The sequence below is a fragment of the Vicugna pacos genome, unplaced genomic scaffold, assembly GCF_048564905.1.
Source record: "Vicugna pacos unplaced genomic scaffold, VicPac4 scaffold_18, whole genome shotgun sequence".
In the NCBI taxonomy this organism is placed as follows: Eukaryota; Metazoa; Chordata; class Mammalia; order Artiodactyla; family Camelidae; genus Vicugna; species Vicugna pacos.
Window position 1 is genome coordinate 3,924,676 of NW_027328739.1, and position 26,018 is coordinate 3,950,693.

A 26,018-nucleotide genomic window follows, 5' to 3' on the forward strand; every position below is an offset into this window, starting at 1 on the left:
TTAAAAAGGATATGTTTGTGGCACAGAACAAACAGAATAATGGAACACAACAGAATGCCTGAAAATGAATTCAGACACTTATGGTCATTTAGCCCATTACAAAAAAATGAATATACAGTGGGGGAAAGGTAACCACCAGGCACATGAAACTGATTAATATCACAAACCATCAGAAAATTTCAAGTCCAAAGCACAATGAGATTTTATGTCACTCCTGTAAGAATGACTATTATCAAAAAGATAACAAACATAACTGTTGGTTAGGATGTTAGAAAAACAACCCTGATGCACTGCTGGAGTGAATTTAAATATGTGATGCCACTGTGAAAAACAACATGGAGCTTTAAATAAAAATTAATAATGAAATATAATCCAAAATATACATATCAGGATACTTATTCCAAGAAAATAATTACACTAATTAGAAAAGATAAATTCAACCCTATATTCTCTGCAGAATTATCCACAATAGACAGGATAAAGAAGCAAATTAATTGCTCATCAATAGATGATGGAAAAGAAGATGTGTGTTTATAGTATATATATCTACCTATATTAAATACAGATTCATCTATATATATATATATACACAAACACACTTTATATATATATGCACTATATATATATATATATATATATATATATATATATATATATACATGCACATACACACATAAAAATACAATGGGTTATTACTCAGCTCTAAAAAGAATAATTTCTTGCCATTTACAACAAATGGGTTGACCAAGTGGTTAATATGCTAAGTGAAATAAGTCAGAAATTGAATGACAAATGCTGATTGATTTTACTCATATTTGAAATTTAAAACAAATGAACATAACAACACAGAAAAGGAATTATAGATATAGAAAGGAACAGGTTGTTCACAAGAAGGGGGAAATGGGGTGAAGAAAAGAAAATTTGAGGAATTGAGAAAAATTTCCAGTTGGAAATTAAATGAGTCAGGGACAAGAAATGTGTATGGGCAATATCCAATAACTATTAATATCTTTAAATACCAACATATCATAACTAGATATATTCTGGTGATATTTGAAATATATTAAAAACAGCAAACAATATCTTGTGTTGGAAAAACTTACACAGTGTTACAGATTAAAGTACACTTCAAAAACAAACAAACATACACATAGAAAAAAATTAGATTTGTAGTTAACATAGGCAGGGTTTGGGAAAGGAGGACTTGATTAATGCACTCAAAAACTATAAACATCCATGCGTAAAATAATCGTGTTCTAGGGATGCTCCGAAATAACATGGAAACTATAATAAATACTGTTTTATGTTCTATAAATAATCGTGTTCTCGGGATGCCCCATAGTAACATGAAAGTTAAAATTAATACTGTTTTACTTTCTATATCAATGTTGTGAAGAGAGTAGACTATAATGTTTCTCATTACAAACAAAAGACAAATTGAATTTCTTTACAATTTTATCTAAATAAAATAATGAATTCTCCCTAAAGTTGCTATGATATTTATTTCATGATACTTGTAAATCAAATCACTATCCTGTGCACCTAAACTTACACAATCTTTTATGCCAATTATATCTCAATAAAAGTGGAAGAAATAATGGAAAGTCAATGGTCACTTTTTCCCATGTAATTTCTCATGATTGTCTTTGCAGCAATAAACTTTAGTCATGATATACTTATCCTAGTTAAAGATACTAGTAAATAAGTGATTCTAATAAATTATACATAAAGATATGAATAAAATTAGTGTCATACCATGCCTTAAACTTTCTTCATGTTAACAGCCCACTGCTTCTGTAGGCAACATAATTTCATTTTGTGTATTCATCTGAGATTAGGGAATGGATACAAATTTAAAACTGACTGCTCTTGCTGTGAGTGATAAAGTTCACTGTCTCAGACCGAAAATCTCATTTCCATGAGAACATCTGTAAGAAATGAACATGCTAGGATTCTAAAATACTCACAATGGTAAAATCTCATTAACTCCTACTATTCTTAACTGTTTTGCAATGGAAATGCAATACTGTCAAAGACTTGATTTTGGATAACAATGTGCTGTTTTCTCATAGTTGCAATATGGGATGTGAGGATAATACCTGAGATCCACAACAGATATTACCGCTCAAGTGCTGGGCAAAGAAGTGTAAAGGTTCTGCATTTTTAGGACTGAGGACTGCTTTCAAAATGATGACTACACTCACTCTAATCCAGGTAGTCCACAGAAAGAAAGGTTATTGTAATTTGTATCTTAAAGGGAATAAATCAGTGGTCAGTCTCTGTAAATTAGTCAAGGTGTGTTCAAAGACAAAATAAGTGTTGTCAACAATGAAAATTAAAAGAAAAACAATTAGACATAAGCTTATATTAAAAAGGAGACACAGTCCTGTTCTGCACTGGGGACTGGAGAATATATATGCCTCTGTCCAATTCAAGGGTTCACTGGCTTGGCCTGAGTATTAGCTTGGGATTAAATGAACAGGTAACAATTAGTATACTTGGAGAAATATAATCTACGTCTCCCTGATCGGGAGAGAATCTGGTGGATCTATGAAACACTTAATTCACAGAGATTCTGCCAGATGCAGAGGAATAATTCACTGTTAACTCAACTAAGACAATCTTAGTTACAGCTTAACAACCCATCTTCACACACACACACAGTGGTACACATATTTGTAGTTTTTAGTGGGAAGAATTCAGTGGGCAGGGCTCAGAGAATAGATTTCAAACACCAGCCAACTTTTGTACATTTGCCAATAGTCTAGGTTTTCCCAGGTAGAAAACTACAGATGGACAAACAAATAATATTCTTCTTTAGGATTTATAATTTTAAATTAAACTGTAGCCTTTGACTTGTCAGTATAGAAACTTGTTATGATGATCACAGTAAGACCCACTGTGTGATAATAGAGCTGGAAACTAGCTGCTGAACCAGCCCATCTGAACCCCAGACTGCTAATGTAAGCAACAAAATAGTCACCATCATAGTTCAGCTGACAAAATTAAAAGCTGGATGTTTCTGTGTTAGGAAAAACCACTGCTGTCCAGACACAGATCTCCTGCAGCAAGTGGGCTCTTTTCTTCTCTTGGTAAAGGTCATATTGGTGGGATGTTGGCTAGAGCTTACCCTGGCCCATTTGCCCATTCTCCAGATTATCAAAGGCTTTTTCACAAATGGTGACACATTTTCAGGACTCAATTTTGGCATTCCAGTCTTATCAGCTTACAATGGCTGCATGATTGTGAGCAGAAGCCTTAGGCTCCCTGACTTTGCCTACAATTTTCCAGCATTTCAGGGTATTTCATATTCTGAAAATGCTTCACGTTTTATTTAAAATTATTGGGAAAAAGTCAAAGTCTTCAATGAATATTTTATATTTCCTAATATCTGTATAAATTTGGTATTCTTGCAGTTGGACAAATTTTTAATTCTACCACCCTCACCTCTTTTTTGTCCACAGATTTTAGATTGCAATTTGGTTACTGAATATGACCACCCCAACCAAGGGTCTAGTACCACTTAGATACTACCTGTGTGAAGGCTAGAAATGGCACAATATATGTGGGGTGTATAATCCTGCATTAAATGTTTGCAATGACAGTTTCCCTTCTGGACAAAGTTCTGATTCTAAGAAGTAAATTAATTAGAAGTCAGTATATTTATTGGTAAGGGGAAGAGAATCTGCTATTTTGGGGTGGGTGGGTGATGAAGAGACAGGAAAAAATCCAGCAAATGAGAATGGAATGCTTTAGGCCTCTGGAGGCATGAATTAAGAAGAAAAACATACATTGTCTCCTGTACCTACCTCAAATTACTGTCTTGATTGAATAGTCCTTGGGCTATGAAAAGAGCTAGATTGTGGTGAAGTGTAAAGACAATAATGAAATAGTTTGAAAACCATGAGAGTTTTGTTGTTTCAGGAAAGTAGATTTTGCTTAAAGTCAACATGTATTTTTCATTCACTAATTACTAAAATGTATCCTGTGGCATGTGCTGCGCTTTCTGTGTTGGTATCCAAGTTAGACAAGGAAAGGGGGATAGACAGAAAACATCTGGAGGAGGTGTATTCTGTGCTGAGAATGGGAAAATCTAAGTAGGTAAATGGAGGACATACTAAGTCCAAGGTTTAGCTGGAGCAAGAGTCATGAGTTTGGAGCTAAATCTGTTGACAAGCATTTACCTGGATGTATCTCCAGAAACAGATAATCATAAAGATATGCCAAGGTAGTCAGATGCCAGACCTATAAAGAAATGACTAAACTATATTGAGTTTGTGGGCTTAGAGTTGGAAAGGCATTAAGTGCCACCCTGAGGATGTAAGCATGTCTTTGGCTGGAACATTAAAGCAACATAAAGCATTGACTCTAAAATATAGTGTAGATTCTTCAGGGCAGGAAAAAGCACCAACTGGAATGCTTTGAGAACAGCACAAAGAAGACCATCGATAAAATTAATTATTAATTTCTACCACATGCTGTATGTGCCATCTGAGACTACATCATGTGACCGTATGATTCCAGGGATGTCATAATAGAGACCATGAACCCTGGGCTGGTTCCTGCATTTATGTTTTAATACTTTCCAGGATGAACCAGAAACCACTTAGTATTTTTCCCTCTCTCCATGTTTTAGTCTTTTCCCAAATTCTTACATTTCTCTTCTTCCTTTCAAGAAATTATTAAAATTTACACACATATTTTTCCATCAAATGACCATATCAATCAAATATCTCTTTTTTTCTTTAAATTTCAACTTAGTGTCACGTTTAACTCTTACACTATTTTAAAAAATTATGAGGAATATACAGGTACACATCTCTGTTTGTTGTTGAAATAAGATAATTGCAGATAGTTGTCAACATTGGCCAAAATTAATATTAATCTTTGTTATCCTGCATAATCTGGTATTCCTCTGGTAGATCAGTTGTAATTAGGATAACGTTCATAAACTGAAGATGGCTGATGAGTTGGCCTTTAAAGAGAGGTAGCTGATGTATCAGCTATCACTGTCACAGGAAACCGTGGGTTGATCCCTGGTTGAAGTTTAGAAAAACGACCTTCATTGGCAGATATGTTGTGATATATTTTTGGAAAAGTAGAGGGCTCCACCATCAGTCCAAAATAATTGCTCTGTATGGGAGATACGATGCTGTTCTGAGAAGTGGAAGTTTTAGTTGAAATGAAGTTCAAAACACGGTCATTTGCTTCAGTGTAGCTGTTTGAGAGTGCCCGTGGACAGTGGTCAACTGATTTAAAATAGCACGTTGATCCACTGCAATTTGTTCTGGTGCTCTAACTGACTTTGATGATGGAGGAGAAAAATCACCTCTGATCGGGGTAGTTGTATCACCAATTATGTGGCTAGAAGAAGGCTTTCTTATTAGAGGCATGTTTAAATTTGCAGAAAGTAAAAATGCACTTTCTCCACTAGTGTCAACCACAAAATCAGAATTATGCACAGTTACCCCCTGCTTTAAAGTGCTTCTTTTTGAAATCTTCAGCCATTGAAGATAACAGAGAGGCATTTTTAATCCCAACTCTTCTTTTTATTCTCACTAAAACCTGGGGAAAGCCTCGTTTAAGATATGGATTATAGCAGAACTGTAGCTACAACCATAGAGAAAGATTATAGTAATATTTTAAACCAAAATACAAGACTAAAATAAGCCTAACCTATAAAACCTCAGATTTCATGTTTACTATGCAAAGATAATATCATCAATATATGAACATTGCTGAGTTTATTTTGAAATCCCTTGTTTGGAATATACTCATTTAAGTAGTATAGTCATCAAATTTAAGAAGTTAGCATTTGCAGTAACGGTGAAAGCCACTTTTTAAAAGCAGCTTTAATACCTTTATTTAGAATTCTGTTAAGATTCATAGTTGCTAGTAACGTTTCTCATAATCTTGAATGCTTATGGCACAGTCTTCATTTTTAGGGAAAAAAAGAATTTTAGCCTTTGTAGTTTCATACAATTTTCAAAATCTAGCTTTACATATATATTACCATAGAGATGTACAAAACACAATTTTATATATACGTTAACAAGTCATAACTGCAATTACTGAATTCCTTGCTTAAAACAGAGACTTCTTTTCTTCTGCCAGAACGTCAGCTAGACAAGCAGATGTTTGAAAATTCTGCCGCACTCTACTAAACCCATATATGTTAAGCTGTCTAAGTAAACTTTTCATACTTCCAGTTTCATATATTCTGAAAGGGGCCTTTCTTTCCAAAACTTGCTTCTTAAAGACAATTTCATCAATCACTATAGAAGTTCCATTATCATCCCACCAGATGGATTTAAATTGGTCACTCCCAGCCATTTCCCAGAGTTTTCTTGGAAATGTCAGAAAAGGAAAATCATTATCTTCATCTGGTTCAGAGACACAATGTGTGTAACATGATGTTTTTATCAAGGATTCTTCAGACAATTTCTGAAAAGCATTTTCTTCAATCATAGACCTCAAGACAAGTCCCCAGAGAATGTTTGATCATACAGTAGAGATCTACCGGAGTTTCCTGAACCAGTTGGTCCATATTTACGAGACACATCTTGAATTTCTTAAGAAATATGTTCCATCACAAATAACTTTTTCTACAGCTAATTTTCTAATCTTCATTATTTTGAGGACTTCAGCTGCAAATGCTGCTCTGGCAGGCCTACACTGATAAACTGCTAGGCCATCACAATGGTTCTCAACTTCAGTAGATATGACTTCACAAAACGACTGGTATCCTAGCAAATCAAGTGTAACATTCATCCAGTGTTTACTTCTCATTCATCCAGTTAAAATGAAACATATAGGATACTTATTTTTATAGTGTGATCTGCAAATATTATCCCCACAAAATCTTTTAAATAATTTAATATTGGGGTCTATGAAATAAAAACAATCTCCATACTTTTGTACACAAATTTATACCAGATTTGTCAACAGAGAATAAATAATGCACAAAATATTTAAAATAGTTTTAAAGTTATGGAATTTAAAGTGAAATTTGTGTAAAACCTCTACAGAAAAGGTATATGTATTTCATTATAATATGAAATTAAGGTGAAACTTAATTTGATTTGGAAATGGAAGTAGTTATCTGTTTACTTTACAATAATCAGCTCTATATTCAAAACATGAGCAGAATAATTATCAGTGTATTTGTTAGGTTTATTAATAAATGGTAAATATTTATGGAATAAAACTAGATTAAAATAATGAATCAAATTTAAGAAATCCCAAAGGGGGTAATTTTTGTTTTAAATTGTAATTCAGTGCTATAAGTAAAACAAATGTAATTTAGTATTCTACTTTAAAATTACAAATACTAAATCTAATTGTGTACTTACAAAAGTTTTCTTTTGCCATTCTTTCACTCAGAGGTTTTTCAGTCCCTAGAAGAAATAAACTTTCTTGTCATCTTTACAATCCATACTCTTGGGACTTCTGTTAAGTGTTCCAAAACGATGTTGATAAATACACTTATAAACCAGATCCTGGGTTCAATAACCATTGCCTCCATTAAGGGGCAAACAACAATCAAAAACAAAGAAATAACAGTATATTTGGGTTGGGGTGGAAAAGACAAGTTAATGCATTTTAGGAAGCAATAAGTTTCTGAGACATAAAACAGTGCATTGTTAGTATAATTCGGCATTTTAAGGCAAGTGTTTTTTACACTAACTGTTAATAATAGCTAGGTTCTATATCACTAAACTGTAGTAAATCCAGCTCTACCAAAAGTTGAATTTTTATTCTGACATATATTCCATTAAACATAAGCCAAATTCAAAATGAGAGAAAAAAATTTTAAATACATAAATGTTCACTCAAGCTACAATGTATATTTTTCCTTCAGTATGTTTATATTCCATTCTAAGTAAATATTAGCAAGCTGAATTCATTGCATATTATAAGTATTATTTAGTATAGTTAAGTTGGACTTAGTCCTGACTCATAAATTTTATTTAGCATACGCAAATCATAAAATGTGATACCATCCGTTAAATAACAAAGAATTCATAAGTAACAATCTCAAAATATGTAGGAAAATTATTCACAGAACTGATCTTAACTTATAAAAAAATTCTTAACAAATTCGCTCTAGATAGAATATTACTAAACTTAATAAAAGCCGTATATGTAAATCCCATGACTACCTTCAAGTTCAATGTTAACATACAGGGAGGTTTTCCACTGGTCCAGTAATAAGAAAAAGTACCTCCTTCTCACAAGTCCTAAATTAAAATACTAGAAGTTCTAGCCAGAACAACTAGTCAAGAAAAAATATAAAAGCATTCAACTTGTGAGCAAGCAGTAAAATTTTTACAGATGACATATTTATACATAGAAAACTCCATAGACTCCTCCAGTGACTGTTAGAAATAATGAACAAACTTAGTAAATTTGCAGAATACAAAATCAATATACAAATATCCGTTGCATTTTTATATAGTAACAACACATTATCAGAAAGAGAAATTAGGAATAGAATTGTGTGTAAATTTATACCAAAAAGAATAAAATAGGAATAAATTTGATAAGTGAAATAGAAGTTATAAACATAGATCTATAAATTACAGGTGCAAGGAATATAAGTAAACATAATAAATAAAAGAAATCCAGATCTTACTGATTGTAGACAATGTGAGGAAATACTCTAATCTATCTTTCACTTGTTCAATCTCCCCAGCACTTCTTATTGAGGAGAATCTCTTTTCTTCATTTCATACTCTTGCTTCCGTTTTCATAGGTTAATTGATCATAGGTGTGAGGGATTATATCTGCTTGCCCTCTTCTATTCTATTGATTGGTGTCAGTTTTTGAGCCAGTGTCATGTTGTTTAATTTACTAAAGATTTGTAGGACTGTTTAACATCAGAGAACTTTACCCTATTATATTTAATACTCTATTTCAAGATTATTTTGTCAACTCAAGATCTTTGTTATTACATATAAATTTTGAATTTATTTCTTCTAAATAATGGAAAAATCTCATGGGTATTTTGACATGAATCACACTAAATTAAGATTCTTTTGGGTAGTATGGTTGTTTCAACCACATTATTTCACATCATTAACATAAGAGATCTTTTCATTTCTTTGGATCAATTTTACTTTCGTTCATCAATATTTTCTATTTTTTAATGTATAGATTTTCTCCTTATTTGTTAACTTCATTTGAAGGTATTCTTTTCATATATATAATTATATACATTATATTTTTAAACACGTTTCCCACACAAATACAACAGGCAGAAGGCAGTGGCAAGACATATTCAAAGTCAAGAATGAAAGAAATCTGTTATGTAAGATAATATATCAAGCAAGGCTTTCCATTAGAATAGAAGGAGAGATAAATAATCTCCACACAAGCAAATACTAAAAGTATTTAGCAACAGAAAAAGAAATAATGAAACATCTCCTCAAAAAATAAAGAAGCAGGATGCTATAGAACGGTGAAAGGCATAATTGGAAAGGCAATAGCTAAAATGAATTACAACAGAATAAAAATGATGTTGTAAAACAGGACATCAAAATTTTTATGTGTCAGAGCTTGAAACAGGAAAATACAGAGTGTTTTCTTCTTGTTTCTGTTCTCTGTATGATGCGGTTGACTTTGTATTCATTTCAGTTAATATAAACAAATATACTAACGGGTCAATATATATACAAAACTGGGTAACCATAAGTCAAAAGCTTACAATGAAGTCACAAAGCCAGAAAACAACCAAGATAATAGAATAAAACTTATAAAGCCACAAAAACATAATGAAATTAACAAAAAGGAAATAACAAATCAATTGGAAAATGAAGTTCAATATTAAAATAAACACCAGTTTATCAATAATTGTTACAAATGTTAATGGAATTAGTGCTTAAATCAAAAGATATATACTGTCAGATGGAATAATATAACAACACCATACATTATGAAGCATGCAAGAGACCCAATTTAGAAAGAGGAACACACATCAATTCAACGTCAGAAGATGGGAAAATATATTCCATGCAAATGCACATGAGAAGAAAGCAGGACTAGCAGTACTGACTTCACACAAAACAGACTTTACAAGAAAGGCCATAGAGAAAGATAAACAAGGACATGATATAATTATTAGAGGAGCAATACAAAATAAGGTTATTATATTCATTAATATATATGCACTCAATATAGGAGCACCTAAATACATAAATCAAATACTAATAGATAACAAGGGAGAAAACGATGGGAGCACAATCACAGTAGGAGAATATAACTCCCCATTACCACCACTAGACTGGTCTTTCAGACAGAAAATTAATAAGGGAACAAAGATACAATAATATACGATAAAATAATTGGATTTGGTTGATATTTTCAAAACACTACTTCTCCCCAAAAGAGATATACATTATTTTCCAGTGCAGATGGAACATTTTCTAGGAAAGTTTATGTACTGAGGCACAGAAGAAACCTCAACAAATTTAAAAAGATAAAAATTATTTCAAGCATCTTTTCTGAGTATAATACCATGAAACTAGAAATGAATCACAGAAAAACAGGGAGAAAAATGACAGCATATAAATTAAAAAACATGGTACTATAGCAAGTGGGGGAGGTGATGAATTAAAAGAAGAAATTAAAAAATATCTTGAGAAATATGGCACAACACTACACAAAGTCTATGGAATACAGTTAAAGCAGGCTTAAGAGGGAAGTTCATAGTGAAAAGGTCCGCCTCAAAGTTGAAGAGCAATTTCAAATAACTAATCTAACTTTCTATGTAAACTAATCATAAAGAGAAGAGCAAACAAAATGAAAAGTCAGCACAAAGTGGGAAAATAAAGATCAAGGGAGAAAGAATTGAAATAAAGTTCAAAAAATAGAAAAAATCAATCACAATGTTTTTTGAAATAGTCAACAAAATTGACAAAACTCAGGACAGGCTCACCAACAAGAAAGAGAGAAGACAAATAACATAAGAAATGAAAATGGGGGAAACAACAAAGAGTACATCAAATTTGCAAAGGATCATAAGGGAATACCATGAGCAACAGCATGGAAACAAACTGGATAACCTAGAAGAAATGGAGAAGTTTCTGGAAACATTCAGCCCATCATTACTGCATCAAGAAGAAATTAACCATTTGAACAGTCAGATCACCAGAAATGGAAGAGAATTATCAATAAAATAAAAAATCTCTGCAAACAAAATTTCAGACCCAAATAGCTTCACTGGGGATTTTGACCAAACATTCAAAGTAATACACATACCAGTCCTCCTCAAACTCTTCCAAAAGTTTCATATGGAGAAAGTGTTCCATAACTCACACCATAAGGCCAACATCAACCTGATAACAAAACCAGAGAAAGACACTATCTAAAAAGAAAACTATAGGCCAATATCATTGATAAATATAGATGTAAATGTACTTAGGAAATTATTAACAGAATCCAACAGCATGTAAAAAAAGATCACACACCTTTCTTAAGTTAGGTTCACCCCAGGAACACAAGGATGGTGTAACATATGCAAATCAATCAATCAAATGTGATACACCTTATCAACTAAAGAGAGGACACAAAACCACATGATAATCTAAGTACCATGCAGAAAAAAACATTTGATAACTTTTAGCACCTATCTGCAAAAAATGTTCTTATCACAGTGTGTACAGAGGGACCATATCTCAACATAATAATAGCTATTTATGACAAATATGTAGCCAGCAAAATACTCAATGGTGAAAAACTGAAACCTTTCTCACAAAAACCTGAGACAAGACAAGGTTGCCCATTCTCACAATTTCAATTCAATACAGTCTTGGAAGTCCTAGCCATAACGATCAGGCCAGAAAATTTGATTACCTAGCAAATTATGCAAAACATTTCTTTTTAGGACTGAAACAAATGATCCTAAGATTTACATAGAGTCATAAAAAATCCATAGTTTCCAAAGCAATATTAAGTAAAAGAAAGAGGCTGGAGGAATAACCCATCAGATCTCCATACACTATTGCAGAGCTACAATAATGAAAATGACATGATATTGGTACAGAAAAAGGCATATGGACAAATGGAAGAGAATAGAGAGCCTAGGAATAAATCTACAGGCCTAAGTTCAATTAATCTTTGACAAAGTAGCCAAGAATATGACAGAGAAAAGACCAACTCTACAACAACTGGTGGGAAACCTAGATAGCAGCATGCAGAGAAATGGAGTTAGAACAATCCTTCAATCCATATACAAGAATAAACTCAAAATGACTTGAAGACTTAAATATAAGCAAGAAACAGTAAATCTCCTAGAAGAAAACATAGGCAAAACACTCTGAGTTAAATCTCAGCAATGATCTCCAAGAAGAATAGACTACCCAGGGAAGGGATGTAAGAGCAAAATTAATAAATGGGACCAAGTAAAACTTACAAGATTTTGCACAGCAAAGGGAATCATAAACAAAACAAAATGACAACCTGCAGGATTAAAGAAAATATTTAGAAGTGATGCAACTGACAAAGGCTAAATTTCCAAAATATAAAGGTTTCATACAACCTAATAATAATAAAAAAAAAAAACAAGAAACCCAATCTGAAAATGTGCAGAAACCCTAAAAAAGCAATACTCCAATAGAGACATTCAAATGCCACACAGATATGAAAAATAATTGCTCACTATCATTATCAAAGAAGGGCAATTCAAAATTATAATGATGTATCACTTCCCAGTAGTCACAATGGTCATCATTCAAAAGTCCACAATCAGTAAATGCTGGAGAAGCTGTGGAGAAATGGAAGCTTCCTACACTGCTGGTAGGAATGTATTTTGGCGCAGTCATTTTGGAAACAAGGATGAAGTTTCCTTTAATGGATAAAAATAAACTTAACGTACGAACAAGCAATCCCACTTCTGGGTATATATCAAAAGGAACCCTATTTCAAGTAGACACCTGCACCCCAATGTCCTTAGCAGTGCTGTATACAACAGCCACAACATGGAAGCAACCTAATTGTCCAACAACAGATGACAGTATACAGAAGTTATGCCGAATTTATACAATGGAATAATATTCTGCATTAAAAAATGATAAAACAATGACATTTGCAGCAAAATGGATGTCCCCAAAAAGTGTCATTCTAATTGAAGTAAGCCAGAAAAAGAAAGAAATATAATACATGACATTATATATGAAGAAGCTTAAAAAATATTTGGATAAGAACATTATGATTTCATATACAAAACTGAAATTCACTCGCAGATCTACTAAACAATTTTAAGATTACTGCGGAAAGGGGCTGCGAGAGGATATATTTGGGAGCTGTAGATTTATAAATGTTATACAGTATATATAAAAATAGATGTTTTCAAAATTTCTTTTCTATGACACAGGGCAGTATGCTAAATATTGTGAAGTAATATTTTATAGGCACAGAACTATATGCATGTATGGGGACACTATGCTATACAACACAGATTGACACATTGCAAATGGCGTATTTAAATGATAAATAGGTGAATAAATAAATAAATAAATAATAAATAAATGAATGAATGAATAAGTAAATAATTGAATAAATAGATAAATAAATAAATATTAACTAAATAAAAATATTTAATAATAAATGAAATACAAAGATTCACACTACTTAACCTCAAGTATCTAGGAGAAAACAGAAAGAATAAAGAAGAAATTTGAATGAATGTGAGTAAGGCAAATAACAAGAGAAACAATTGAAAAGATAAAAAAAAATACCTAAGTGTGTTTCTTTTAAACATAAACAGGACAAATGGTTAGGTTTGCTAAGAAAATAAAGACTCAAATAAAATTAGAAGTAAAAGAGAAGATATTACAACTGATGTTGTAGAGATGCAAAGCATCATAAGAAATAACCACTAGCCACCGATTTGAATGACCTAGAACAAAAGACAAATTCCCAGAAACATATGTCTTCCAATACAGAATCAAGAAGAAATGAGAAAGATAATAGAGCGAAAGTGTGTTTGAGTAAGTCAATAATGCAAACTTCCAAAACCAGAAAAATTTACAAGACGAGTTTACTGGTGAATTCTGTCAAATATTTGAAGACAATTTTTCACCAATTCTTCCCCAAATCATCCGAGAATTTGAAGGGGGTGAAAGATTCCAAACATTTTTTTATGATATGAGCTTTATTTTCTAAACAAGCTAGAAAGGACATTATATGCAAAATACAGAATATTATCCCTGATGAACATATGTGCCAAAATTCTCAACAAATCACAAGCAAAATGAATTCAACAACACATTTAATGTATCATAAACATACGTGAGTAAAGGGATTCATCCCTGGGTTTAAGGATACTTCATAATATACAAATCAATAAAGGTGACAACCCACACTAATAGAATGAATAAAAGCACTCACATAATCATCTCAATAGGTGCAGAAAGGGCATTGTGTATAATGCAACATCCTTTTAAGATACTCCCAACAAATTAAATTGACCCTGTCAGTGTCACGATATCATTTACACACAAACACTGTGTGGAGATAAGCGAAACAGTTCTCTATTTTTTGATTCTTAGAAGAAGGGTTTATATAGGGCTTGCACAACGCATCACATATAATCTAAGTTATAACAATGTTAATAATCTTAAGCTATTTATGTTCCCATGCTCCTGCAGTAAGCGCAGGATGTTATATAATCAAGTATTATTTTAAAGTTCATCATGGAACTTCATTAAGTAGGCCATCTCTTATCCAGCTGGCTGTGCCTGCCTTAGGATGTCCTACTCTGAGGATCTTACACGTCATAGGCTATCCATCATTCCATACTGTATACATTGAGTAGGCCACTTCTTATCCAGCCAGGTTATGTGACACTCCTCACAGCTTGTTTATCAGTTCAGCCCATGGGCTTATTCTCTAGAGCCTTCAGACAGGGGCCTACAAACACAAAATCCCGTGACAGAAAAATGGATGATGAAAACTTGATATATATATGCAATGGAATCAATACTTTGCATTCCTATCAGCAGTGTCCACGGTGTTCATTTTTCTCCACAATCTCACCAACATCTATTTCTTTTCTTTTTGATGAGAGCCTCCTGAAAAGTGTGAGGTCTTGTCTCATTTTTGGTTTATGACTCTCCAAATAATTTATAACTCTGAACACATTTTCATGTGTCATATAGCCAACTGTATGTTTTCTACAAAAAATTGATTCAGATCTATCTATTCAGTTCCTATGGACATTGTTTTAATTGGATTATTTGCTCTTTTTTGTTGTTGTTTTGGGGTAAGAGTTTGCCATATATTTTGGATATTAACACTTGATTGGAAATTATCACTTGAAAATATGTTCTACCATTGTGTTGGATGACTTTTCATTTCATTGATCATTTCTTTTGCTGTGTAAATCTGTTTAGTGTGACACAATCATATTTTATTAGAGTTACTTCTGCTTCCCTTGTCAAAGGAGACATTTGTAGAATCAAATTAAGTCCAATGTCAGAGTGTACTTCTTATGTTTTACCCTAGGATTCTTTAATTTCAGGTTATATGTTTTATATGCCCAGGAGTGGAATTGCTGTGTCATATGATAGGTCTTATTTATTATTTAAAGCACTTCCATACTGTTTCCAAAGTGGTTTCACCAATTTTGATTCCCACCAACAGCGTTGGGGAGTCCCTTTTTCTCCACAATCTCCCCTGTCTTTATTATTTGTAGACATTTGGACGACAGCCCTTCTCATTTGTGTGAGGTAAAACATTACTTTATTTTTGTCTTCCCTTTGTATAATGATTAGCAATGTGAGCACGTTTTTATTTTCCTGTTTGTCATCTGTGTGTCTTTTTTAGAGAATTGTCTTCTGCTCATTTTCTGGCTGAGTTGTTTGTAGATTTTTGAACTTGTGTTTTATGAACGATTTGTGTATTTTAGAAATTAGCCTCTTTTAGATTTCATTGTTTCCTAATGTTTTCTCCCAATTGGAAGTTCATATTTTCATTTTAATTTGCTGTGTAGAAGCTTTTAAGTTTAGTTAGGACTTATTTGCTTATTTTACCTTTATTGTTTTCTGCTTGGGAGTGTGACATAAGAAAATTTTTCTACAATTTTTGTTTTGTTTTGCCTATGTTAGATTCCAGAAGTTTCATTTTGTCATGTATTAGATTCAGATATTTAAAATATTTTGAATTTATTCTTGTACAGTGTGAGGGAGTGTTCTAATTTCATTGATTTACATGTAGCTGTCTAGTTTTCTTAATATCCCTTGCTGAAGACTGTTTTAAGGCATGATATATGATTGTTTCCTTTGTCATAGTTTAGTTGACCATAGTTGTGATGTTTTATTTCTGCCTCTGTGTTCTGTTCCAGTGATATAGATGTTTGTTTACTTTCCAGTATTGTGCTGTTTTGATTACTGTATTTTTGTAATACAGTCTGAGATCTGGGAGTGTTAAGTGTTATGCCTCCAACTTTGTCCTTTTTCCTCATTGTTTCTTTTGCAGTTCTGGTACTTTTGCAGTTCCATACAAATCATAGGGATGTTTTTAGTTCTGTGGAAAATATCATGTAGTTCGATCTGAATCAATTTATATCCTTAGACATATTTTGTAGTATGTATATTTTAACAATATAAATTCCTCTAAACTAAAACATTGAGATTTCTTTCCTTTTCTTTGCATCATCTTCAAATTTCTTTCTCAGTGTCCTATTGATTTTATTATCTTGGATTATCCATAGGTTTCTCATTTTTTGATCTGATTTCATATATATATTTTAAAATTATGGAATATTTCATTTTAAGTGTAAAGAATTGTGCCAGTTTTTGTATATTAACCATGACTCATGCTAATTTGCTAAATGTCTTAATTAGTTTTAGTTGTTCTGGTTTGGGCAATCTTTAGGGATCTCTTTATATATTATCATGTCATCTAAAATAATACCAGATTTACTTCATTCAATCCAACTTGAATAACTTTTTTTCTTGTCTTATTGCTGTTGCGAGGACTTCCCATACTGTGTTTAACAGAAATGTGGAGATTGGGCATCCTTGTCTTATTCCTTAATTTGGTTTTCAGTTATTCATTTTTGCATATTACGTTGTCTGTGGGTTTGTAAGTAATAACTTCAATTATGTTGAGATATATTTCCTGAATCCTACTTTGGTAAGAGGTTTCTATTGTTGTTGCTATTGTTGTTCTTGTTGTTGTAGCTGTTGTTGCTGTTTTAATGAATAAATGTTGAATTTTGTGAAATACTTTTTATGGATTTATTGGGATGACCATGTTGTATTCTCTTTTCCTTTTCTTAATGTGTTGTATCAAACTGATTGTTTTGTGTATGTTGAACTACTCTTGTGACCCTGCAATGAATCCAAGTTGATCATGGTGTATGATTCATTTTTGGTATTGCTGGATTTAGTTTACTAATAATATTTTGTAGAATTTTTGCATCAAAATCTATCAATTTCATTGGCTTGAAGTTCCCTTTGCCTGTAGTTTGTTTGTTGGCTTTGCTATCAGGGTGATGAATTCTTCATAGAATTAATTAGGGAGTTTCACACATCTTCAATATTTTTGAATAATTTGAAGAGTATAAGTTCTGCTTTGTATTTTTGTACAGTTCTCCACAGGATTTGTTTAAATCTGCACTTCTATTTAACGATTTTTTTTAAATGCAGATTATTTCTTCTAGTAAACAGTTTGTTCAAATTATTTGTTTCTCCTTATTTCTGTCTCTTTCTAGACATTTGTCTATTTCTTCTAAGTTGTCCAGTTTATTTGAATGTGTTGACAAAATGATCCCTTTTTTGTATATTTGAAGAAATAATTGTTATTTCTCTTCTTTTATTTCTTACTTTATTTCTTTGGGGTATCTCTCTATTCTTCATGATGCACCTGGCTAGAGGTTTTTTGGTTTTGCTTATCTTAAAAAGAAAACAAAAAAAATCTTTGGTTTTACTGCTCTTTTGCATAGTTTTCTTTTTCTCTCTAATGTATATTTACACCTGTAATACTTAATAACATTTTTTTAAGTTTTCTGTATTGATTTACAGTCATTTTACAAAGTTGTCTCCAATCCCAGCATAGAGCACAGTATTGAGTTACAATGAACAAATATATATTTGTTGTCCCATTTTTTCCACTGAGGGCTTCTGTAAGAACTTGTATATATTTCCCTGTGCTATACAGTAAAATCCTGTTTATCTGTTCTACAATTTAGACCTCCCAGTCTATCTCTTCCCACCCCCCGGCCCCTTGGCTAACAAAACCTTCTATTCTATGTCTGAGAGTCTATTTCTGTTTTGTATTTGTGCTTTTTTGTCTTGTTTTATTTTGTTTTTATATTTCACTGATGAGCCATCTCATATGGTATTTTTCTTTCTCTTTCTGGCTTACTTCACTTAGACTGATTTTCTCCTGGACCATTCATGATGCTGAAAATGGCATTATGTTGTCGCTTTATATGGCTGACCAGTATCCCATTATATAAATATACCACCTCTTCTTTATCTAGTCAACTGTCGATGGACATTTAGTCTGTTTCCATGTCTTCGTTATTGTAAATAGTGCTGGCTATAAATATTGGGGTTCAAGTGTCATCCAGAAGTAGGGTTCCTTCATGATTTATGGCCAGGAGCAGGATTCCTGGGTCATATGCTAAGTCTATTCCTAGGCTTCTGACGAATCTCCATCCTGTTTTCCACTGTGGCTGCACCAAACTGCATTGCCACCAGCAGTGAAGGACGGTTCCCTTTTCTCCAAGGCATCTCCTGCATTTGTCATTTGTAGATATTGGAATGATGGCCATTCTGAATAGTGTGAGGTGATACCTCATTGTAGTTTTGATTTACATTTCTCAGATAATCAGTGATATTGGGTATTTTCTGATGTGCCTTTTGGTAATTTGTATGTCTTCCTTGCAGAATTTCTTGTTTAGGTCTTCTGCCAATTTTTGCATTGGGTGATTTATTTTTTCTTCTTTAGTTGGATGCGCTGCTTATACACTCTGGAGATCAATCCTTTGTCGGTTTCATATTCAGTTTTTCCCATTCAGTGGGTTGTATTTTTTTTTACTTCCAGTTTCTTTACTGTGCAGAAGCTTGTAAGTTTCATTAGGTCTCATTTGTTTATTCTTGCTTTTAATTTTTCTACAAGGAAATTTATGAAATGTATGTCAGATATGTTTTGCCTTTATTTTCCACTTGGAAGTTTATTCTATCTTATCTTATGTATAAGTCTTTGATCCATTCTGTGTTTATTTTTGTGTATGGTGTTCTAGGTTCATTGGGAGTGTTCTAGCCTCATTGATTTACATGCTGTTGTCCAGTTTTCCCAACACCAGTTGCTGAAGAGATTGTGTCTCTTCCATTGTAATTTCTTGCCTCCTTTGTCTAAGATTAATTGACCAAATGTATGTGGGATTATTTCTGGGCTCTCTATTCTGTTCCATTGGCCTATATGTATATTTTCCAACCAATACAGTGCTGTCATGTTGATTGTAGCTCTATAGTATTGTCTGAATAATTAGCGTTAAGAAATGCCACTGATTTTTGAACTTTAATCTTGTAACCTGCTACATTGCTGAATCCATCGATCAGCTGTAATAGTTTTTGTCTGGATCTTGTAGGGTTTTCTATATATAGTAACATTGTCTGCATATAGTGAGACTTTAAAATCTTCCTTTCCAATTTGCATCCCTTTTACTTCTTTCTCTTGTTTGATTGCTGTGGCTAGGTCTTCCAAGTCTATGTTGAGTTGGGGTGGTGATAGTGTGCGTCCTTGTCTTTTCCCAGATTTTAGTGGGAAGATTTTGACTTTCTCATTATTCAGTACTATGCTGGCTGTAGATTTGTAATCTATAGCTTTTATGATGCTGAGATATGTTGCCTCTATGCCCAATTTGGTGAGAGTTTTTATCAAAAGTGTGTGTTGAATTTTATCAAATGCTTTTCCTGCATCTATTGAGATGTTCACGCAGTTTTGGTCGTTTCTCTTGTTGATGTGCTGTATTGCATTGATTGATTTGCATATGTTGAACCACCCCGTGTCTCTGGCATTATCCCCACTTGGTCATGATGTATAATCTTTTTTCTCTGTTTTGGACTCTATTCACTACTATTTTGGTGAGGATATTGGCTTCTGTGTTCATCACTGCTATTGGCTTAAAATTGTCTTGTTTGGTATTGTCTTATCCTGGTTGTGGTATCAGGGTAATTGTGGCTTCATAGAATGACTTTGGGAGTATTCCTTCCTTTTCAATCTTCTGGAAGAGTTTGAGAAAGACTGGTATGAGTTCTTCTATGCATGTGTGGTAGAAATCCGTAGTGAAACCATCCGATCCTGTACTGTTATTTGTAGGGAGGTTTTATACTGCTATTTTGATTTCATTTCTACTGCTCTGTTTGTTCAAGGGGTCAGTTTCTTCTTGATTCAGTCTTGGTAGACAGTATGTTTCCAGTAACTTGTCCATCTCCTCTAGGTTATCCAGTTTGGTTCAATGTACTTTTCATAATATTCTCATATGGTATTATGTATTTCTATTTTATCAGTTCTAAATTCTCCATTCTCCAAACTTATTTTGCTAATTTGTGCTCTCTCTCTTTTATTCTTTTTGAGTTTGGCCAGAGGTTTTTAGATTTTACTTACTTTTTCAAAAAACCAGCCTTTGGATTGGTTGATTTTTTTTCTATGGTCTTTTAAAACTCTATTTTGGTTATTTCCTCCCCAATATTTATGATTTCCTTCCTTCTGCTGCCTTTTGGGTTTTTTTTTCTTTTTCAAGTTTATTCTCCTGATGGGTTAAATTGTTTATTTGTGGTTGTTCTTGTTTTTTGAGGAAGGCCTGTATCGCTATAAACTCCCCTCTCAACAGTGCTTTTGCTGTGTCTCATAAATGTTGTGTGGTTTTGCTTTCATTTACTATTGTCTCAAGGTACATTTTCATTTCAGCTTTGATTTCTTTTTGGACCCATAGGTGTTATAACAACATATTGTTTAATCCCCATGTTTTCCTTTTGTTCTCCTTTGTTTCTCTTTGTTGATGTCAACTTCATGGCATTGTGGTCAGTAAAGATGCTTGAGGTAATTTTTATCTTCTTAAAATTGCTGAAGTTTCTTTTGTGCCCAAGTATATCACGAATCCTGGAAAATGTCCCATGTGCACTTGAAAAGAATGCATATACTATTTTGTGGGTGGTGCAATTCTCCGAAAATATCCACCAAGTGTAATATTTCTATTGTATTATTTAAATTGTCTGTTGCCTAATTTAATTTCTATCTCAATGATCTGTCCAGTGATGTTAATGCAGTGTTGAAATCTCCAACCATGTTTCGATTCCCATCACTATCCCCCTTTATATCTGTTAGTAATTTTTTCATGTACTTAGGTAGTCCTCTATTTGGTGCCTATGTATTAACAAGTGTGCTATCCTCATCTTGTATCACTCCTTCAATCATCATAATATGTCCTTCCTTATTTTTCTTTATGACCTTTGTTTTAAAGACTATTTTGTCTGAAGTCAGTACTGCAACACCTGCTTTTTTGGCTTTTCCCATTGTATGGAATATCCTTTTCCATCCTTTCACTCTCAATCTATTTGTTTCCTTCTCGCTGAAGTGGATCTCTTTTATGCAGCATATTGAAGGTTCTTGCTTTATTATCCAGCATGCCACTCAATGGCATTGAATGGAGCATTTAGTCCATTAACATTTACAATAATCGATGATATGTTTGTGTTTATTGTCATTTTGACCTTATCTTTGCAGTTGATCTTTTATTTCGTCTTTGTTCGTTTGATCTTCCTTTTTTGGTTTGGTCATTTTCCTTTGTATTATCATGAAATTTATTTAGTTTTATTGACTCCCTGTATATGTTTTTGTCTTGTTTTTACCCTATTATATAAGTCTATTAGACCATTACTATAACTGATTTTATTAAACTGATAGTAACATGATCTCAAATACATCCTACCAAGAACAAAATATTTTATAATGAAAGACCCCCCAAGAAAAAAATTCTCTATTTTCCTAACTCCATTTCCAATCTCAATGATTTGTATGTCTTTTTTTAAAATTTTGTGTTTATTTTATTTCTAGTTCATGAGTTATCACCTTTCCAGCTGTGAGATTCACATTTCTGTAGCATCCTGTTGCTTTTCTTTTTAGAGTGGACCTTTCAATATTTCTTTTTGCATGGGTATAGTGTTGCTAAACTCTTGTAGCTTTTTCTTGTCTGTGAAATTACTTCTGTCTCCTTCTACCATAGAAAATAGCCTTGCTGTTTAATGTATCCTAGGGTATATCATTTTTTTCATTCAGGAATTTGAATACATCTTGCCCCTCCCTTCTGTTCTGTTGTATTTGTGTTGTGAATTCAGCTGTGAGCCTTCTGGGGATTCCCTTGTAACACACTCTTTGCTACTCTCATGCTGCCTTTGGGATCATTTCCTTATCCTTGGCTCTGGCCATCTTAATTATATGTCTTGTTGTGGGTTTATTTGAGTTCTTCCTGTTTGGGACAGTCTGAGATTCCTGTACTTGGATATCTGATTTCTTCTTTCAGTTTGGGAAGTTCTCACTCATGATTTCTTCAAACACCTTTGCAATCCCCTTTTATCTTTCCTCCCATTCTGGGACTTCTATCATGCCAAGTTTGGCATGATTTCTATTATCACAAAGGTCTCATGCTATTTTCATTTGTTTCTTGTTGTTTCTCTTGTGGCTGCTCTGATTGGGTGCTTTCTATTGTCCTGTCTTCTAGGTCACTAATTCATTCCTCTGCATTATCTAGTGAGCTTTGTGACCCCTTTAGATCATTCCTCATCTCAGTCAACAGTTTTACCTATTCTACTTGGCTCTTCTTTATAGCTTCCATTTCATTTTTAACATATTTTATGTCTCTAAACACTATCTTTTATTTCCTTCATTAATTTGATCCCACCTTTTTTGAAACCTTGATCTAGTAGGCTATTGATATCTATTTCACTGATCGTACTTTCAGAGGATTTCTCTTGTTCTTTTAATTGGGAATGGTTTGTCTGCTTCATCATCTTGCTCCTACCTCTTTGGCACTGTGATTTATGGAGTATCAGTTATCTACTGTGGTCCTAAAGGAGTTTAACTTCCTAATGCCTATGTAGTAATACAACTAAAAGAGAGAAAAAAGAGAGAGGGAGACAAAGAATTTTAAAGAACGGGAAATAAATGTTTGAAGACAATGTATAATACATAATAGAAGAGCAAGTTGAAGCAGAGTTTTGAAAAATAATAATAATAAAAATATTTTTAAAAAATTTCAATGGGCTATAAAAGGGGGTATATATAATTGCCTAAGAATTAAAAATTAAGAGGGTAATAGAAAATGGAACTGATAAAAACAGATTAAAACAAGGGGGTGGTCAGTGTGTCCTGGAGACTGTGTAATGTAATGTGAACTCTTTCTGTATTCATCCTGTTTTTGAAGCTCAGATTGCTTTTTCCAGAGGCCCTCCATTGGAGCCCTCATCTGTGCAGCTCCTAGGGCCTGTTGGCAAGCAGATCACTCCTACTCCCATCACTGGTTATGGAGCAGCTCTCTTTACTTTGTGCTGTCTTGTCACTGCCCTGACCGATGCCTCAGTCATGTTTCAGACTCACCAGGCAGGAGTGGGCATAAAGCCTTCTCCCAGCCACATGGTCAGTGGCTGTGTTCCATCCCAAAAGTTGGTGGGCCATCAGCCCCCTCAGGGTGCCTGTCTCTCCAATGTTATGTGCCCTGTCACTGATCTGGGCCAAAACCCAGCTCCTTGTTTGCATTGGCAGAGCAAGTTCTCTGAAGAAATAGGACAGAAATATCTTATCTGCCTCAGGCTGTAAACAAGTCCCCTTCTCGCACTTAAGGCTGCTAAGTCCTTAGGAGTGAATGCAGATTTGCTCTCGCTGCTGCCAGGGTGCAAAGCACCAGAAGCTATGTTGGCTGTGTCTGAGCCCTAGGTCTCTTGTCCTAGATAATTTTGTGGATTTTCAGAAATTTAGAATGCACCTTTCCAATCCCAGGGCTTGTCTGCCCTGTTATTTAATGGAGGGCCCAGGTTGTTCTGCCCTATGAACCCACAGCAATGGTGCACAGCCCCCTCAATTCCCCCGGGGTGCCTCAGTGCAGCCATCTTCATCTTCCACCCAGCTCAGGCAGCATGGCCCTCCCCCCAGCTGCCAGGATGCCTCTTGGGCTGGTTGTCACAGGGATCCTCACTGCCTGTTTAACTTAGTACTTGTACTCTATAGAGTTCCAATTCTTGGAGGATCCCCCTCCATCCTGCTGAACTCTCAGTTGGAGAGGGGAGACCCAGTGAATAAGCACCAGGCCTTCTTTGCTGCTCCCTCCCTGTGGGATGTGTCTCAATCTGTTTTGCCTTTTCTTCTTTCTTTCTTCATTTTCTTCTACAAGATATTTTGCATTTTTATCTTTTGAAGAGGACAGTGTACTATCAGAGTTCTGTAGGTTTTCTGGTTAGCTGAGTAGGTCTGTGGATGTGAGTCTTGGTGCATTTGTGGGAAAGGGTGAGCTATGAGCATCCTTCTGCTCCATCATCTTCACTTCCCCCACAAAAGTCTCACTTTATGGTGGAATATAAACACAACCAGGAGACAGATGGAAAAGATGTTTAATGGAAACGACAAGAAAGTGCATTTTGCAATGCTCAATTCATACAAAATACGTTTTAAAATAAGGGCCACAATGCAAGATAAATATGAGATTATATTAACAGAAAGAGATCAATATAAAAATAGAGTATTACACTCATTAAATTATATATGGACCCAACACCGTAGATCCTAAGTATAAAAAGAAATATTAGTAGAAATGAAGGAATTAATTCATTATGAAACAATTATGTAGATGAGTTGAACACCTCACTATTCTGATGGCCATATCCTCCAGAAAGAATATCTGTAAGGAAACAGAGGTCTTAATGGCATATTAGATCATTTGAACCTAACTGAGATATTGGACACTGCATCAGAAAAGGAGAACACATAAACTTCTCAAGTGTGCACAGCATGTTATCTAAGGAATTAACCACATATTATGTCGTGAAATGAGCCTCAGGAACTTTTAACAAATACAGATTACAGCAAGTATTTTTCCATACACAAAATTATGAATCTATGCATCAACTCTAGAAAGAACAGGAAAAGCACAAACATGAGATTAAACCTCATCCTTTAAAAAAATAAAATAAAACAAGGTCAATTATGAAAGCAAAGAGGTAATAAAATCATACCTGGAGACAAATTACAATGAAAACACAACTTCATCAAATGTATGGGATGCAGTAAAGGCAAATCTAAGAGGGAAGCTTAGAACAATTGAGGCCTTCTATGAGGAAAAATGAAAACCTCACAGAAGGATAAAGCTTACCAACTGAAATAACTAGATATAAGAACAAACAAAATGCAAAGGCAGTAGAATGAGTAATCTTTAATGATTAGGTTGAAAATAAATAAAATAAAAATTAAAAAATAAGTTAAAATTCATAAAATCAACAGCTATTTTTTCTTAAAAATATTAATAAATTGATAAGCATTTTTGCCAGGCTTATCAAGAAATACAGGTTCGACCCAAACAAAATAATAAATGAAATATTAGAAATAATATCTGACAGTACAGAAATGCAAAGATTATGAAAGCACCCTGAGCAGTTACGTGACAACCAACAGGACGACCTTAAAGAGACAAATTTCTTGAAACATACAGCCTGCCAACACTGAATAAAAAGATAACTGAAAACTTGAAAAGAGCAATCAGTATAATTTAAATAAAGTCTATAGTTTTAGAAACACCCCTTGAACAAAATGCCTGGATGCCTTTACTAAAACCTCTTTCCTCTCAACTATTTCAAAAAATGTATTAGGAAGGAAAATTCCCAAATTATTCTATGACGCCTCCAATACCATGATAACAGAACCAAAGACACTACCAAAAAAAGAAATGAAAATATAAAGCCAATATCCTTGGTTAATATACATTAAAAAATCCTCAACAGAACATCAACAAATTAATCCAG